The sequence below is a fragment of the Pholcus phalangioides genome, unplaced genomic scaffold (assembly GCF_987345545.1).
Source record: "Pholcus phalangioides strain wild (caught in Gottingen) unplaced genomic scaffold, Ppha-v1.0 ptg000007l_1, whole genome shotgun sequence".
Classification (NCBI taxonomy): Eukaryota; Metazoa; Arthropoda; class Arachnida; order Araneae; family Pholcidae; genus Pholcus; species Pholcus phalangioides.
Genome location: NW_028301600.1, coordinates 18,596,655 through 18,614,392, shown reverse-complemented (window position 1 = coordinate 18,614,392; position 17,738 = coordinate 18,596,655). Strand labels below are relative to the sequence as shown.

Below are 17,738 nucleotides of genomic sequence, written 5' to 3'. Positions count from 1 at the left end.
TTGGTGAATTTCTGCAAAAGAAAAGTTACATTTCATTCAAATGAGTGGAAAAACACTGTCCCTCACTGGAGGGTTGAACATCTGGGATTATGGATGACAGCATTTTTTTTTTTTTTTTGTAATTGGAGGTTTCCTTTTAGACCAGCGGTTTAGGAATTAGCTATTGAACATTGATAAAGAGTGCATAATCTGTACATGTAAAGATACTGCAGTTATTGGCATGAATATTTCAAAGAAACATAGTTGTCTTTTAAATATTTTTACCACATTCTCTCTACTCATAAAAGAATAATGTGAGTTATTACAAAAAATGATAATAAAATAGCTATGAAATAAAATATTGAGATACTTTTTTAAAAACTGTTAATTCTCATCTCTCTAGTATTCAAGGGAAGTAAATAAACATTGTGAGGATATTTGCACGTAGAATAAGAAATTGTATATGCAGCGGACTATATCTTGACCCATTTAGTTCATACATTAGCATTTGAAATAATATTCATCAGGGGTTGAGTAATTTTTATCTTGATCCATTGGGTCATTGATAACTCATTCATCATATGAACAAATTAACCTTTTGCAAATATAGATGCATGTAAAGCAAGTACAAATGAGATGTAAATAAACCATGAAACAGGGTTATTAATTATTAACTTGACAGTTTTAAAAATCGGGACACTTCACTTCATCCATTGTGCTACTTATTCATCTATAAATAAATAAATCACTCAAATTAAAAGCCTTGATTAAGCTGGAGTATATTTAAAAAAGTAAACATGTAAGCTTTTATTCATGTTTGGTTTTTTTTATATGAAAAATTTTTATAATAAGCATTTCTTGTTTTCAATAAAGGAGAGAGATTTTTAGTGATTTAATTGTTTAAAAAAGTTGAAAAATAATTTGTTCAAGAGCAGTAAATTTCTCTTCCTTATCACATGCTTATTAGATATGTTATATTGTCCATATATATTACTGACTCATCATCAAAAACAAAGTTTTTATGAGTGAGACTAGTTTGGTCTAATTTTAGGATGTCATTAGACTTGTGTATTACAATTTTCACGTATGTTTATAGTTACCCAAGAAACAAACTATGTATATACATTATTTCTTAGGATTATTTTTTTTTCATAGACTGTTTTTTTTCAGCAACTTATAATTTTCAACTGATATTTCATTTAAGAAATTTCACTTGTATGTTAAGCTAATTGAAACTCGTCTGTTCTTGTAGTTTAAATGATTATGTAAATACTTTTCCAGTGTGTAAATAAATAAAATAACAGAGGTTTTTATGCAATATTTTACACTGCCATGTTAAAAGAATTATTTAGATTTCAAAGGGGAAAACAGTTTAATATATCTGATAATATTGTTTTATTATCTCTGTAGTTTGTCCTAAGTTATATGCATTTTTTTTTTTTAATTTGAACTTTTTAAAAGCACATGTGTGCAATTTATATGGTGTAGTGTTAGGTTTTGTATTTCACATGGTGTTGGTATGTATACTCACTGTGTGTGTGTTGTAAATTCAATATGTAACTGTGGAATAAAAAATTGATTAATGCTGTAGTGTAAGTGAATGGAAGGAAAATTAAACAAAAAAAAAGTTTTCATAATCTAATATTATGTACATTTTTTAAAAAAGCCAGAACCTTCAATGTTATAAATGTTTAATATCTAAAATGTTCTCAAATAGCCTTGTTTTTTTTTTTTTTGTTTTTTTTCAGTATTATTTCACTAAAAAAATGTGAAGTTTCAAAAACACCATGGATCTTGATTTACATATTTATTTCTTTTTTTTCAAAGTAAAAGCTTCAATTTTATATATTACCACCTCTTGATCCATTTTTTTAAATTCTTTATTAAAAAGAGGTAAATGCCAAGACATAACCGGAATTCATAAGCACTAGACCTTGGTGTGGGGGTGTTCAAGCTATCTCTAATGCATCCTCTCTCAAATAAATAATTCCCGAATGTACAATGCATGAATATACACACAACTTAAGCTTGAATAAACTATGCCGGAGAATATAAAACACAACCCTGCCTCATTGGAAAGCCTAATGGAAGTAAGTTGCTAATTGCATCAGTCCAAGGTTTTGAGCACTTAAATCTATGCTGAAGAAAATAAAAGGCTCATAAAGTAACTTTTAACTTGTCTTCTCTTTGTGGTGAACTTATTGGGTTTTATGTTTTGAAATTTGTGTTACTGGGCTTTTGACTCATTCTCATCCTTTTTTAATAGCCAGATATCATCTCTTTGAAAGCAAAATTTAATTTTCAAAATATATGTATTTTTAGTTGACTACCTTAATTGAATGCAATGGATGTGCTCCCTATTTGCTTGTTCATGTGATTAGTTTTAAAACATATTGAACAAAAAAAATCAATTGCTGGCATGTTTTCTTTTTTATTAATGTCATGAATATCATTTCCTTCCATTTACTTATTTTCTTTGTAAGACACTGCCTTTTTATTGTGATACTGTTGGTATATCTCATGTGTATATATATCTCTATTGCAGTGATTTAATGAAATGAACTTGCAATTTTTATTAATACTGCCAATTTTTTTATTTGATGTCAACTTTTGTAACTTATTTGCACTCTAGTTACTGCCTCAAAAAATGTAATTTTTCATTGCAGTTCTGAGCAGAAGAAAATATGTTTTCCCTATGTTCATTCTCTTGTTTGCTAAAAAAAAGAAAAATTAAAATAGAATTATTTGTTGAACATTTCAGAATCTCTCATAATTTGTTCTTGAGTCAAAAAAAAAAAGGATTAAAAATGCAAAACTGAAAAGAAAATTGGTGGCAAAATTATTAATTTCTTCATTTTAATTTTAAGTTTTCAAGGGTTTTCACTGCTTTGAGTGAAAGATATCTTGCATAAAAACTACATATTTGGTGTGGTCCTAAAGCGGGAGTCTTCAATGCATGGCCTGTTGAGCTCTTCGATAACATGTGGAAAGAATAGCTTCGTGACCCATAGGCCTCATTAAGATATCAAATGTGGCCCACAATGGGTCCTTGATTGAAGACCTCCTGCCCTAAAGGATTGAGCCACATGCAATTCCTTAAAAATGACAATCTTTATTTCCATAAAGTTAAAATGATTTTTTTTCTTAATAGAAACCTTCCACTTTAGAAGACAAAGAGTAAATATTTATTCAACATAGAATTATAACAATACGGGGCCGCCGGAACATATGTGCTTTTTTTTTCTTCTTTTTAAATTTTTGTTGCTGAAGCAATACCAACCATCATTCAAGTACAGCTCATATATTGCATTAAAAGTGCTCTTTCAAGTAAGACTAAAAATTATCTGGAATTTTAAATATCTATTTATTTGTTTCATTCCTTATTAACTATAATCCCACCCCAAAACCTATCAATTCATGGTTGATGAGTGAGCTTGCACATTATTTCTATCCAACAAAAACATTTGGTGCTCATTTGCCCTAGGGTTGACAAAACAGAATTTTGCTAAAAACGGATCATCGCCAACTATAATGCCATTGTTATCTTCTTCCCACCATTTCTTGCAACCACCCCACTCCTGTGATTTACAAAGTGCTGCTCAAATTCTTTGAAAAGAAATAATGTTCCCCAACCAACACCAGCTATACTAAGTTAGACTGCTATGAGACCACTACAGCTGGTGTTGACCCAACTTACCTTGTTCAACTTACAAGGCCAAGCAACGGGCTGCCATACACAGCTGTGACAAGTGAATGTCGGTGGAACTGTATGTAGGAGTCAATGTATGGTTACCAGATTCAAAAACTGAGAAAAGAGGACGACTGTGGCACCCTTAGTAACGTCACTTTTTCCAATTTTCAAAACACGTGACAATTTTTCTCAACTAAACCAAAACCGCTTAAGAAGAGCAATTTTTCCCTATATAAAAAAAAAAAAATAATAATCCCGGGAACTTGCAAAAGGGTGAATTTTACGAAACAGGAGAGGACATCTGGTTACCCTAAGACAGCGGTTCTCGACCGGTGCTCCGTGTATACTCTCCAGGGGCTTCGCGAGCGCTCGAGGAAAATAAGTCAAAACCAGTAAATTAAAAAAAATAATTATAAATATTTTTAAATAAAAATAAATCATTTACTGATGAACAATTAAAAAATAGGTCTACGGAGCTCCGCCATAGAATTTTTTTTACTGAAAAGGGCTCCGCGAGTCAAAAAAGGTTGAAAATCGATGCCCACAGTCACCATGGCATCATGAGTCCCCGGGCCAATTGATTTTCCAGAGGCCCTACCTCATAAATTCTAGAAAATTTCAACCAGATCTCATTTTTGTGAGGCTCCTGGGTGGGACCATACGTTAAGACAGCATTGCATGGCACTAGGGTAAATTATTCAGTAGCATACGCAGGACAATGCCGTCTTAACGCATGGTCCGGGGGGCCTCATAGAAATGAGATCTGATTAAAATTTATTAGAATTTACCAGGTATGGCACCCGAGAAACCAATTTGCCCACGCTGCTCTTAAGACGGCCCTAACGCAGGATATTCTCAAAGAGGGAGGGCGGGTCATTATTTTTCTTTCTTCCGAAGGGGGCTTCTTTTGTTATTCATTGCAAAAAAGAAAAATTATCTTAGTTTGAGTAATTTATATAACTCTCCAGGGCCGTCATTTCAACTTTTTCCAGGGGGGGGGGGGGGCAGGCAAAGAGCATGTACTAAAGGTACGCATATATACATTATATATACCATTTGTAGTGTATTTTCAAAAGACGGGGGAGGGACAACGGCATCCTCCCCCCTATATGACGGGCCTGTATAACTCCCTTCCTCTGCGTATGCTAGAGGCACTGAGCTATAAGGAAAGTGGAGTGAGGACTTCGCGAGCCATCCTTACGCGACACCCTTTTGGAGCGAAGCGGGCAAAACATTCCTTGAACGTGTTAATGCAATGGAGCAATTCCAAATACGCAACCTATACATTCAAATTGAATTTTTTTTTATAAAAATGATTACTTTCGTACAAGAAAAATACCCTTTTCTTAAAAGCTAAAGAGGAACTATTATAAATATTACTAACTGAAAAAGTGACTGACAGATGGCACCACGGGCTTGATGTCCAAGAAGAACTCAGAAATATCGAATTCGGTTGATACAGGGCCGTCTCTACCGGAATAGAGACGGCCTGGGTTGATACCGGTTTCGGTTTGGCGGAGAACTGGTGGGGACAATCTTTTTCTCGAAGTTTCGACCGGAGCTATGAATATAAGGCAATCGCAAGAGGGAGGCAGAGTCCTGAATAGAGAGAGACTGGATGAAAAGTCAGTTGTGATTTAACTTTGCGAGAAAGTTGTTGTTAGCTCTCTGATTAGGTTGTAAATACGTGTAAATTGCTGTTCTGTAAATACACTCATTGCCATAAAAATTTGCGCACCAAGAAATAATTGTGGGATCGAAACGAAAGTTGGCGTGAAGGTACATGTCGGGCAGATATGCAAATGATTAGAAATGCAGCGTGATTGCGCATTGCGTAATGCCACTAGAGGGCTTGAACTTCGTTCTCCTTGGAGTATAAAACAGGTAAGCAGAGCTTGCTGGAGTATATTTAATCGTTTGCAAAGGAAATGCTGAGGTAGACATGCCGTTACGCCGCCGTCGAAGACCATATGAGCAGTTGTCAGAGTTCGATAGGGGAAGAATCATCGGGATGATGGAAGCTGGGTGGTCAGCTCGGCGAGTAGCTCGTCAACTAGGCCGTTCCACGCCTGGTCCACATGGGAAATTTCTTGGCGTTTCTGGGAAATTTTGAGAGTTCATCAAACAAAAGAATTTTTATTGAAAAAAATATAAATGCAAAAGAGAGAGAGAGCAAAATGCTTTTCTAGTGCAAAGTAATTGGCTACATATTTTCACTGATAGATGACAGCACAAATTTCGGAATGTGTGAGAGAAATTTTGTCAAATTCCCCTTTTGAAGGGGAATTTTCGAGGGATATTTTGCTTGACGAGCTTACCGGTTACCATCTTAGAGGAGAAATAAAGTATTATTTCTTCTCGATGGTTACCATCACTCAGAGTTGCCAGATTGGCGGTTTTCCCGCCAAATTGGGCTGGTTTGAAAACGGTTCGGCGGGAAATTTTTGGCTTTGGCGGGTGGCGGTTTTTTGGGTGGTTTTTCCAAAATTGTTGCTCATGGCGAATTTCTCCCTATTTTTCTTTAGTTTTCTTTGCTTGCGAGCAAAGAAGTTTTTCTTTTCCACTTTAGTCCCCACCTCATCTTCCTGAGAAGGCAGAAGTGGGGGGGGGGGGGGGCATCTCACCCAACTATGGAAAGTCAGAACTTTCAACCACAATGCCTTTGCCACCCAATAATTGAAGGGGGCGGTAAAACAAAAACTTGGAAGGGGTCCTAGGTTCTAGATCAGTGGTTTTCAACCTTTATGATACCGCGGCCGGTCGGTTATAATTAGGGTGACCATACGTCCCGTATTTCCCGGGACAGTCCCGGTTTTTTCTGTTTTTTTAGTTGTCCCGACTTTTTGGCAAAAGTGTCCCGGTTTTTCCCGTATTTTACACAAAGCCTACTTGAATTTTTATTCTTTATTGAAGTCAAAGATTGACATTAATTTTCAACTCATAAATTATTTTATGATACATCTATATATGAGAATACTAATCTCCCACATTTGCCTTGGTTTGGTAAACTTTTTTTTTCGTGGAATACATTTTAATCCACTTCAATTTGCAGTAATGCATCATTTCCCGCCATTGTGATTTAACCGTAATTTCAACAATATTTGGCAACTTTGTTTGGTTTTGGCGTCGTTTTTGGCGATAATTGGCGATGTCCCGTATTTGGAATCCCAATGTCCCGTATTTCTCTCGAGAAAATATGGTCAGCCTAGTTATAATATATCCAATGTAGTGTAAGGGAAGTAGTATATCTAATGACTATAAGTAGGGTGACCATACGTCCCGTATTTCCCGGGACAGTCCCGGTATTTTCTGTATTTCTGGTCGTCCCGACTTTTCCGCAAAAGTGTCCCGGTTTTTCCCGTATTTTACACGACGCTTACTTGAATTTTTATTCTTTATTGAAGTCAAAGATTGAAATTATTTTTCAACTAATAAACTATATTATGATAATTACAACTATAAATGAGAATATTTATCTCCCACATTTGTCTTGGTGAACGTTTTTTTCGTGAAATTCATTTTAATCCACTGCAATTTGCAGTAACGTTTCATTTCCCGCCATTGTGATTTTACCGCAATTTTAACAATATTTGGCAACTTTGCTCGGTTTTGGCGTCATTTTTGGCGATAATTGGCAATGTCCCGTATTTTCCCGTATTTGGAATCTCAATGTCCCGTATTTCTCTCGAGAAAATATGGTCAGCCTAACTATAAGGGAAATGGGCAACTTCAGTGACGTCACGAGCTTCACGCGAAGGCCTTCTGCTATAGAAGGTGTCGCTCCGGCCTGACGGTTGGGAAACACAGTATCTAGACCACAGAAGCCTGTGAAAGAAACCGTAGCCTCCACAAGCGTGGAGCTGGCAGGGCTCAAGCCCAGGAACCAGTTCTGTCTCAACGCATGGGCCCACCAGGGCATGGCCCGGGGGCCTCAGAAAAACGAGAGGCGGTTGTATTTTTCGGGGATTTTCCATGTAAGGAATCAGAAAAATCACTTGGCTCTCGGGCCCAGGATGCTCTTAAAACGAACCCAGAAGAGTAGACAAGAAGAGAACCCTCTTCTTAAATTTTTTGTTTACTAGACCGTGAAAAATCTGGTCTGGGATTTAAAGCCCATACCTAATTTTTAAAATCATTGTACCAAATTTCGTAGGCACCTATGCACAATTTGAGGCAGTGTCGTCTTGACGCATTGGCCAACCCGGCACGTCACGGAGGCCTTGAATGAAGAGCGGCGGGCGGGCGGGGGGGGGGGACAATGAGATGTGATTAAGATTTGCGAGATTAAGCATGTGAATTGGTAAGTAGGCATTTGCAGTCTGGATAGAGGGCAGAGCAAAATCAATTTACCCGGGGGGGCCCATGATGATTTTAAGACGGCCGTTACTGCAGGCCATCTCTGGGCCGTTTTTCCAGGAGAGAGAATGTGTAGCCCTGACTTTCGCAACTTTTCAAAGAAATCAATTCATTCGATAAAAAAAAAACCCCATATTTTTACGGAAAAGCTATATATAAACCACACCTTTGCAGACTAGAATACCGTCAAACTGTAGCTCGCTTGTTGCTTCATAGATGGCAGCACAAGTTCAAATATTTGGGATACTTTTTGACTACTTTTGAAGAGGATTTTGGCTGGAAATTTTTTAAGGACCTGGCAACTCTGCTGGTCACAGTCAACGATGTTTATTTTTATCCAATGGTTTCTAGGTTTTTTGAAGGTGGGGAGTTCAATCTGCAGTTGAGTTTGTTCAACTAATTTTACGTTTAAGGGCTAAACCTATTACTTAATTTTTGTATTTTTAATATTACATAAACTGCGTAGTTTATTAATCAGTAGTATCAAGAACTTAGTTAGGCCTATTACAGTAGGAACGTTTTTCGATGCTTGGGTAGCCACGTTGTTTTCGCTCAGTTTACGTCCAAAACTAAATTTTGTTCTTCATGGTGCGCTTATTGTGACACATTAAAGGGTATTTAATCAAGATACTTATGAGAATGGACAACAATACACGGATCCTGTTGCCAAGAACGCCTCATTTTGGAGTTCTAATCTATCTGGAGAGTCCATACTTGTTCCCTAACAGACTTTCTTTCCTCATGATGCATCCTCAGAGGTGTACCCACAACAGTAGATCTTTCTGAGGTGGTCAAGGAACTGGAATGTAATGATCTTGCCCCATTAAATATCCGTAGAGTTCTTTGAAATAAACAACTTACAACTTAAATTATAGTGACTTCACTGGGCTCTTCAATGCTGTTTGAACTTAAACTTTAGTACCAGATATTTAGACCTAATTTATTTATTGATCGTCCTTAGCTGTGCCTACGCTGCTTTCAGTTTTCTCACAGAACTATGTTCTGCCATTTATCAACCCTCCTTTGTCTTTACTGTGGTGAAAATCACTTTGCCAAGGACACTAGTGGTGTGAAAAAATATAAAAATTGTAATTATCTGGATCATCATCTTATTGACAAGCTTTGTCCCAAGTATCAAAACGAGGTAAGAGTATTGAATTTCGAAGCAGCAAATATTGTCCCAATTGTTACTAGATGGGGCATGCAGAACATCCAGCAGGTCATATGCCGGAATAATAGCTTCATCAAACTCTCCAGATAGTTTACATTCTCTTAAAGCTGATATACAGGCGATTTTGTCAGAACTAAAAAAATTTACGAAGCTGCTCGTTATTGTGGAGGCTATTTTGCAATCAATAAAAGAAATTATTCCTGACGTGGTGCAGTCTTTGATGGAGAGTGTTCAACCCATTATGATGGAAGCGAGAAATGTAAGAGACCAAATTCCTCAGAGAACTTAATATCGGAAGCAATCCAGTTTAATCCAACACAAAGTGGAAAAGATAAATTAGCCGGAGAACTGAAAGCTCTCATGCAGAGTAGTTTATCATGAATGATGACAATATCCTTTTTGCTACTTTGTTTTGAAGAGCTGGATTAGCTCTTTCAATTTTTTTTCCCCCCACAAGGCAATGACATGTGAATATATCTTAGTGATTTCAAGTTTTGTGGAAATTGAGTTAATTTCCCAGAAGTAAGCATGCTGCAATGTTTTGTCTCACTTTTTTTTTCCATTTATCATGATTTCCATCTCTTCGTGATAGTATAGTTTTTTCTTAAGTATCGTGGCTCTCACTAATAATAATATCAATATACTCCAGTGGAATACTCATGGTATTAGGAACAAGATTACTTATATTAAACAATTTATGCATAACTATGAGATATTAGTTTTTTTAGGAAAACGATGTTAAACCCTTCAAACTAATTTTTTATCCCTGGTTATTATACAAGTTATTAGGACCTATATCTATAGTCCTAACAAAAGTTGTGCTGCAGGTGGTGGCATTATTATTGCCATTAAATCAAATATCTCATGAAGATTGGTCTGGATGTTTAGTGAACCACCTATGAAAATTATGATTACTCAAGTTTTCATTTCTAATTATTCTGTCTGTCATAAACATTTATAGGTCGTCTCGTTTCACTGCTCCCTTAAATCAAGCTTTCATAAATTTCTGGTGAATTTACTATACTTTCAGATATTAATTATCACACGGTTTGGTCCAGTAATAATGACTAGGGTCAGGTGGGGTAAAATGGTCATAAAAAGAGATGTTTTCATCTTTGAAGAGGTATAACCATATGACTTTTTCAAAAATAGGATATCTTTTGGCTGATATTTTACATTACATTCTTAGAGAGTATATTAGCACATTTTTCAAAAATATCTTTTGAGTGTAAAAGTTTTTTTTCTGCAACTTTTTAGACCTCACTTTTATGACCACTTTACCCCATGGGGTGGGGTATAATGGTCATACCAAATAATAATGAAATTTTAAGAAAATAATCAGTGGGCATTGAAATTTTATTTAACACATTTATCAAACAATCATTTTCTACTTTTAAATTTATATTTTTTAATGTACTCTATGGTTATAAATCTTGGCTTCATTAGGATCTTCAAATACAACTGACCTCTTATCTCATCTATGTCCTTATTTTCTGGAAAGGTATAAAAATTCATTATTTTGGCTTTTTCAAGATATTCAACAGATAATAAATCCTTATTAATCACTTGTCTGATAATTTTCATTATTGGTTTTTGTTCTCTTCATGATAAACCAGCACCCCACACACACAGCCTTCTGACATCTTTCATAAAGTTTGAATAGTTATAGATTTGCCTCAGATCTTCAAGAAAATTTTTCTTTGGCTATGGGAGTTAAATGTAATTTTCGCATATTTATTTTGTGGCAGTCAAAGTTCAACTATTTCCTTAATTAAGGTTTCTCCTGTCCTATCCTGAACATGTTTTCATTTTGCCCTTGAATTCTGTATTACTCTTTCGTTTACAGCTGAGATTAACGAGGGCAAGGTAGTCAGTATATGGCTTTTTTCAAGTCTCTCATCAGACACAACACTGATATTAGCTAATTTTGACACTTTCTAAGTTCAAGTCAGCCACTCATGAAGTTGATTCTGTATCTTTACTTCCCTTGGTTGTGAATTGTGAAAGTTCATCTACAAAAGGGGTGGGGGGGGGGGGTTGTTCACATTGAGCAAGAGATTTCAAGCCTTCAATACTAGTCTCCTTTGCATGGTAACCGTGATTTTCTTCTAGAATCCTTTTGTCTTGACTTGTTAATGATCCATCTTGCTTAAGTCATATGGAATCTTTAACTCATGTTCTTGCAGCTCACATGATACTCTAATGCTCTTTCCAACAGCTAACAATACTAATGGAAGAATGTCAGAGTACTGTTGTATATTCTTTTCACATATAGGTTCAAACACCTACTTTCCAAGTACATGTTTGCTCTAGAAAAGAAAAAAATTGAACTACATTAAGTAAAACATAAATTAAGTAACAAAAATCTTACAAGTTCAGTTATATGTTAGGCAAAATAGCTCCTAGCAACTAAGTGTTAGTTAAGCCTAATGCTATGACCACTTTACCCCACATTGTTTGAATTACTATAAAATATAATGATTACAACTTACCAGTGCATGGAATAGTGTTCTTGAGATACTTCTGGAGTGCCCTGTACAGCCAATCTATAAAAAGTTTTAGCAACTAAAATGGTAGAAGTTATTCAGGCACTCAAAAAATGGAACCCGAGCTTCAACAACAAAAAAAATGTTCATTTCCACTAAAATGTTGCTTGGCATTATATTTTAGGGGAAAAACTTTGCTACTAGCAAGTGAAAGTTAAAACAGAAATTTGGTAGTAATATCAATTGAAATTCTCAAGTTATGCCATTTTATGTTCAGTATGACCATTTTACCCCACCTGACCACTTTACCCCACTTATACTACAGGCAAGAAATTATATGACTGGTATATTCATAATATTTGTTTGACCCCTTCTAAATGCCCTACTTATTACAGTGGCGACACTACTTGATATCTGGATCTCTGAGTTCCCCTAATATTCATCGTAGAATTATTTGGTCAGCAACTTCCTCATTATATAACAGTGATCACCTACCTATACATATCACCATTTCCTCTAATAACTCTTTATATAGGCCTACAGCAATGAAACTTAGAATTCATTGGCCCTCGGTCACTTCTTGCCTTTAAGAACTTAATGAATCCTCATGTTTTCAAACTCTTTATGAGCAAGTGTTGCACATTGTCAAATCCTCACAAACTACCTTTCCCATTGCTCATTCATATAAAATTCCCCTCAATGTGGAAGATCGCTTACTTCTAAAAAATTAAAAACAAGCTTTTCGTCAATATCGCTGCTGTGCTTCTACCTGCACACTTTTTCTCAAACTTTTTTTCCTTTGATTCACTTTTCCAGTTTTAACACTCATAAAGGGACTACATATCATCATTTAAGTGACCAAGCATCGTCCCCTTGGTCTGAAGGCTTCTCCATTTCATCTTCAGGCATTATTCGAATTTTTTTAAAATATACATATCTTTTGTGAGAGAATTTTCTATTCTAATGCATATATGTGTCTACTTTTCCTCTTACCATGATTCATTACAGGGTATAGCCATGGATGCATAGAGCGCTTAATAATATTAGTCAAGTCAGGTGGTTCTCATCTTTTTTCCCCTGAGCAATGTGACTTTACCTTCAATGCACCCCCTTGGATAATAAGTTTTTTATGTTAGAAAATTCAGGGGTTTTCTGTAATTGATTACATTAATTATTTTCTATGAATTTTTTTACTTATTGTTTGATAAGTATTTTCGGCTATAGCTAATATTTAATTTTGGCTTCATTTTTTTTTTTGAAAAATAATTCAACGATACTAAAAAAACTTGCTATTTTTGAACATTTGTTTGAGATTTCAAAACAACTATAAATTAATGTTTCTTTGACACTTGACTGAATTTTTTCACGTTCCTGAGTCATGTGTTCACAACAGTATCAAATCTAAGCGCAACATGTTAATAGCACAAGCTATTAACAAGCTATTACAACATGGGCGGAGATACGGGGGGCATTACTCCCCCCCCCCCCCAGCGTCAACGGTGGAGTCGACTGATCTAATGTATATATGAATTGAAATCATCATTGTGCCCCCCCCCCCCCAACAACAATGTCCTTGCCCCCCTTAGACTTCCAAGTCAATCTCCGCCTATGGCTACCAATGTAAAAAACCATGAAATAGTTTAAATGTGTAATAGTAGATATTTTTTCTCAACCGAAATCTAAAGCAAATTCAATCGCTAATCAGAAAACTCACACATTTCACAATGCAAAACTCGTATGACACATTGTTGCGAGCAGAAGTCAAAAGATGAGTCATTGAAATTTTATCTGATGTACAAATTTGATATATTCTTTGATCAAGAATTCATTGATTCAATCATTATGAGGACCTTGGAAGATTTAGCCCCAGAACTGCCATTGAAGCTTTTCTCGCATTATATCGATTCAGAGAGACATGGCATTCTCAAGCAATGTCCTATGATTGAAGGTTCTCCCAGGCTCTGCACACAGGTATTTTTTTTAGCTTGTACCTGTATGCGAAGCCTAGAGGAATTTTTCTTCGATGCCTTTGCTCATCTACGTAATTACGATGATGATTGTGGCTAAACACTACCCGAATCTGGAACATTTGCGTATGCACAGTATGGACTGTGGTGAAGATATGTCAATAGCGCTCCAAACACTTGAAACGATACTCGCTATATGTGAACTGAAATCCCAACACTTGCACTTCACCCATTGCGAACTTAAGAACAGTGAACAGCTTATTACAGAAATCGCTGCTAAATGCACATCACTTGAAGTATTTGAGTGAAACAATGATTATTCCAACATTTCTAATTTATGAACTTGCAAATGGATGCCCCTAATTACGAAAACTGGTATTATTAGGTGCATGTGTCAGTTTGCTAACACTTGTGGAAATGGTTGCTTTGGATTCAAAGATTTCAATGTGTTCAAGGTGGCCGCTGTGGTGGTCGAGTGAGGGACTCGCATCTCGAGGACCCGGATATTGAAACCACGTCTCCGCCACAGTGGTAGTTGGCTGTAGTTGGTTTTCTGTGGTCCGCAACTTTTAAGTGTGAGTGGGAAGCGATCGCCTCGTTAAAAAGTCTCGCCACAGAGAGCAACAGGCCTGCAAAGGTACAATTATTCAGTCATTACACTTCGTTTCTGGTTGGAAAAACTGATGGCAGAAGAAGGCACTACACAGAAACATACTAATTCATAGCATGTATAAGCATATTCCAATATTTACCATTTCGTTTGAAGTTGTGCGGAGAAATATGGATGAGGTTCATATGTGGTTTAGTAGTAGTGTTCAAGGGGGACACGTGATATGGATGTTCATGAATTCGGGGCTGGAACTAGAGAGGGGCAACTGTCCCGGCCGGCAAAATTTAGAGGGGAGGCTGCAGTTTTAGGTGGGAACAAAGAACACATATAGAATTATTAAATTTTAAAGTTGCGGGGTACAGCAAAATCCTATTTATGGCCCTGCATGAATTGGACATGTGCAGTTTGTTAAAGAATTGAAAAACTTCGAATATTTCGATTTTAAAACTCTTCGATTTTCAGTGACATCTCAAAGATCCTATCCAATAAACTCCGATTTTTTTTTTACTTTCAGCTCAATTATGATATATTTGGTGGCTCTGGAACAGGTGACAAAAAAAATGGAAGCACACCCTGTTGGATCTTCAAATCTCAGGATGCAATACCACCAGTATAATCAAAAAGTTTTTAGATGGTAATCAGTGTACTAAACTACAAATTTTTGAGATTGAGAAAGACTCAGTTGAGATCATAGCTTCCTCAAGATATTCATATATAAGCGCTTTCAGATTTTTTAACATTCAGCTCAATCATGCTGAAGTTTGGTGGCTGGAACATGCAGCGAACAAGTGTAAGTGCATCTTGTGGGATCTTGAAATTTCAGGATGGGGATGTAACATCACCAATATACGCAAAAAATGTTTTTAGATGATAATCAGTGTCCTAAATTTGAAATGTTAGAGATTGAGGAAGACTGTTGATCAGAGTTTCCTCAAGATATTCATATATAAGTGTGCCACACACTCACACACTAGTGCGGCTGCTCACCAAAGACTGGCTAACAGTTGCCAAGTGTGAAGAATGCACAAGACAATGATTGATTTGACTCTCCAGACCGGAAGGGAATGCTCAATGAATGTGTTGTGTGTGATTTGAAGCTAATATGTTTTATATCATAAAATAAATATTATAAAAGAAAATTGTTATACAAAAAGTAATACAGTAAAACCTCCTTCAACGGCCAACTCAGAGTAATGCTTATCTCTGAACAACAGTCACATTTTGTTGGAACCGAACACGTCTCACATACTTGACATTACAAGAAACCTCCGAACAATGATTTCCAAATAACAGTCACTTTAGACATGGAGTCAAGGTAAAATACCTATATCGCTATGAGAAAATTTTCAAGCTGATTTTTAAGGGGTTTTCCTGCTCCCCAAACTTTATAGGGGGGGGGGGAGAAGAGATTATGTATACTTTCTTTTCTTTTGTACAAATGTTATTTGGGTATATTGAAGGCAGTGGAGAGGAAAAAAATTTTAAGATAATATAGGGAACAACATAAGAGACCTGTTATCAGCACACTCTAATGACTAGAGAGATAGTCGAAGGGATGGTTCCATCCAAAAGAAATGGTGCTCGCAAATAGGGATAGAAATGTCCAGGGTATTGATTTTTTGAGAGAGATGTGCCAATCTTTTTTATTAAGAATGTATGTCAACACCTATGTTTTCAGCTATTGGATTGGACTCTGGAACACCCCGAAAAGGTCTAGCTCATAGTTTTCCCAAACTTTTTGTTCCATCTCCTTCAACATTTTTTTGTTCTCATCACCGCCAACTCATAGGATCCCGTATTAAACCCATAGCTTCTACTGCCTCTTGGATCAATCCATCGATCCCAGGGGGCAATATTGCCCACTTTAGGGAACACTATTCTAGTTGAAGGTCCAGTGTAAACAAAGAACTATTTGGGGTTGTTGGTACACCGTCTTGTTCCATATCAGTTTTTCCTGCTTGTTGTGTTCTACCTGAGTACTGCAAGCCTGAGTTTTAGAATGTCGTAATAGTGCTCTAGATCGATTAATCGGTTATTATAATATTATGAAAATATATAATCATATATGTTAATATAATCAATTATATAACTATCGTAATCAGTTACGAAGTGGATAGTTATTTCACATGCTATGTATGTGGATCGTAAATTTTAGTTTTTGTTTTCAGAAATCAAACTACCTCTCCCAATAATGGCCACCTCCCAATAGTGGTCACATTTTCACGGGCCCAAAGTGTTCATTGTTGGAAGATTTTACTGTACATTAAATACCAAAAAGATCATGTGTTCATTCTATGTTACATCAAAAGAGCCTTGCCGTAGTAGTATAATGCTCATGCAGCCAATTTAAAAAGAAAATTTGAGATAGAAATGGGAAATGAAGAAAATTATTGTATGAAAGAATCGAAAAGAAGACAGTGGCATCACATGAAGAAAATAAATAAAATGAAGTCTAAAAACAACCACTACAAACTGCAAAAAGCATGTCCTTTGTTTATCTGATCATTTCAGTGCAGTCACAGTTGATGTTTAGCTGATGCACAAATCTGAGATATTCTTTGATCAAGGAATCAATACTGCCATGACAACCACCACGGAAAATTTGGTCCTAGAACTACCAATGAAGATTTCCTCGCATTAGATCGAGTTCGAGGGACACGTGGCATTCTCAAGCAATGTCCTATGACCAAAGGTTCTACCAGGTTCTGCATACAGGTACTTTTTTTAACACGTCCAGTGTTAGGTAATATCACATTGCAAGTTCTGTGGAAGAAATACAAACACCATTTTTTTTGCTTGTCAAGTATTTGTGCCAATTTGAGATAAGAATGTAACCTTGAGAATTTTTTGTGGAAGTAGATAAAAACTCGTTTTTCACTAAATCTTTTCCCTTTTTTTTCTATGCTTGTCTTTGCTTGAGGGATCGTACTTAAGAAAAATTTCACAGAAAAAGGATTTAAAACTTGCATTATCCAGTTGGAAATGATATGTACAATATGCAAATGCATGAAGTTATTGGAAATATTGTTGGGCGGGCTCAAATATTGTGGCGCTGGGGAGGCTAAACCCAATATTTTTATAGGTATCGAGATCATGTCAAATATTGAGTGTGCTCATGCTCATTGACTAGATACAAGTAAACGCTTATGATAATTTGGCACTGTAGTTAGTTCACTAGCAATTTATTTGGTATATATTATTATCAGTCCATAATGCTGTAGTTTTTTTTTCGATAAGATAATACTTGAAAATCAATTTCTAATTTTTTAATTGCTATATGTTTTATTCCATGTCTGATTTATGCATGGTGATAGAATGTAAAAACTTGTGTTTAGTTATTTGCAGCCAGTTATTATAAAAAATTAATGATTACTGGCAGTTACAACTAATTACTGGATTATTACTTTCACCGTGACATATGTAAATAATATTTTGTGTTTCTATTATATAAATAAGCATATATACAAGTATATGATGT

General features: G+C 35.9%; 1 long non-coding RNA gene across 2 annotated transcripts; it reads left to right on the top strand.

The window, feature by feature from the left end:
* The first annotated feature begins 8,311 nt into the window (after nucleotides 1-8,311).
* On the top strand, nucleotides 8,312-17,142 carry LOC149085017 (uncharacterized). 2 transcript variants are annotated; one of them, XR_016192786.1, is made up of 3 exons: nucleotides 8,312-9,719; nucleotides 14,775-15,575; nucleotides 16,429-17,142. It is a non-coding gene; the product is annotated as an uncharacterized LOC149085017 (long non-coding RNA). The 2 variants fall into 2 exon arrangements; XR_016192785.1 differs by having other exon boundaries at nucleotides 14,775-17,142.
* Nucleotides 17,143-17,738: the final 596 nt, after the last annotated feature.